Source organism: Oryctolagus cuniculus, chromosome 20 (genome assembly GCF_051225735.1).
Source record: "Oryctolagus cuniculus isolate XC-2025 breed Fujian yellow rabbit chromosome 20, ASM5122573v1, whole genome shotgun sequence".
Classification (NCBI taxonomy): Eukaryota; Metazoa; Chordata; class Mammalia; order Lagomorpha; family Leporidae; genus Oryctolagus; species Oryctolagus cuniculus.
In genome coordinates, this window is record NC_142886.1 from 36,442,148 (window position 1) to 36,443,937 (window position 1,790).

A 1,790-nucleotide genomic window follows, 5' to 3' on the forward strand; every position below is an offset into this window, starting at 1 on the left:
AAGCTGCTGTAATAATATCTTAAATTGGATAGATTACAAACTACAGAAATTAATCCATCACATTTCTGGAGACTGGGAAATCCAAGATAAAAGCATCAACAGACTTGGGATTTGATGAGGGGCATTTCCCCATTCATGAATAGCTCTCTCTTTCCCATATGTCCTTACATCATGGGAGGAGCAAGGAGTCTCTCTGGAATTGCTTTTAAAAGTACACTAATCTCATTCATGGTGATTCTGCTCTCATGACTTTATTATCTCTCAAAATTTTCACCTCTAAATACCATCAGAGATCAATTTTTTTTTTTTTTTTTTTTTGACAGGCAGAGTGGACAGTGAAAGAGAGAGACAGAGAGAAAGGTCTTGCTTTGCCGTTGGTTCACTCTCCAGCGGCTGCTGCGGCTGGCGTGCTGCGGTTGCGCACTGCACTGATCCGATGGTAGGAGCCAGGTACTTATGCTGGTCTCCCATGGGGTGCCGGGCCCAAGCACTTGGGCCATCCTCCACTGCACTCCCTGGCCACAGCAGAGAGCTGGCCTGGAAGAGGGGCAATCGGGACAGAATCCGGCGCCCTGACTGGAACTAGAACCCAGTGTGCAGGCACTGCAAGGCGGAGGATTAGCCTATTGAGCCATGGCGCCAGCAGATCAATTTTCAACACATGAATTTTGAGAAAACACATACATTCAATCTATAAGAAACTTCAATTTAATTTGGTACTTGGAGATATGGTCTTTGGGAGATAATTGGATTTAAATGAATAGAGCTTTCTTTATAAAAAGGGGTACTATATTATTTCTCTCCCTTCATCCCTCTCTCTCTCTTTCTCTCCCCCCCCCTCGCTCTCGCTCTCCCCCTGGCCTTTCTACAATGTGAGGACAAAGCATAAAGGCTTCTCTGACAAGAACCCAACAATGTTGCCACCCTCATCTCAGACTTCTAACTTGTTACCCAATCCATAGTATTTTGTTACAAAAGCTCCAGTATACTTAGATATGGTAACAGAAAATTAAGATTAAAATTAAATATTCTCCAGGTCTCCTACCTCTGTGCTGTGTGGAGGCGGTGTAGGGTCCGAGGCGGGCGGGGCAGGATGATCACGGACGTGCAGCTCACCATCTTCGCCAACATGCTGGGCGTGTCCCTCTTCCTGCTTGTCGCTCTCTATTACTAAGTGGCCGTCAACAACCCCAAGAAGCAAGAATGAAAGTGACGCTTTCTCCGCCCTCCGGGCTCCAGGACATAGTCTGAGGCCAGATGGAGGGTGTGAGGGGCCTCCACACTTCATCCCTCTGCCCATCACAACATACAAAGCAACTACACCTGGAGTTTTCCAAACAACTTTTATTTCCTCAAAGTCTTCCTTAACCCTATGGAACAAGAAGCTGCCACTGACTAGGGCCCAGTGTTAGGGGCTGCTTTCCCCCCACTTCTCCCCAGTGCCCCTCCAATATAAAAATGAAGTTATATTTTTTGTGGTTCCCCCAAAAAAATAAAATATTCTTAGAGATCAATATTAAAACATTAAATAAAATCCTAGTATTAAATCCTAAATGTGATTAATAAATTTGGTGCAAAAATACTACACAAGTTGTTATATGATAATATTGCATAAAATTTCACTCCCACTTTATTTATTTTTTTTTATCTTTTATTTAATGAATATAAATTTCCAAAGTACGACTCATGTGTTACAATGGCTTCCCCCCCCCATACCGTCCCTCCCACCCACAACCCCCCCCCTTCCCACTCCCTCTCCCCCTCCATTCACGTCAAGATTCATTTTCGAT

The 1,790-nt window shown here is 44.2% G+C and overlaps 1 pseudogene; it reads left to right on the top strand.

Moving 5' to 3' along the window:
- The first annotated feature begins 1,037 nt into the window (after positions 1 to 1,037).
- LOC108178621 (dolichyl-diphosphooligosaccharide--protein glycosyltransferase subunit 4-like) lies at positions 1,038 to 1,469 on the top strand (annotated as a pseudogene).
- Positions 1,470 to 1,790: the final 321 nt, after the last annotated feature.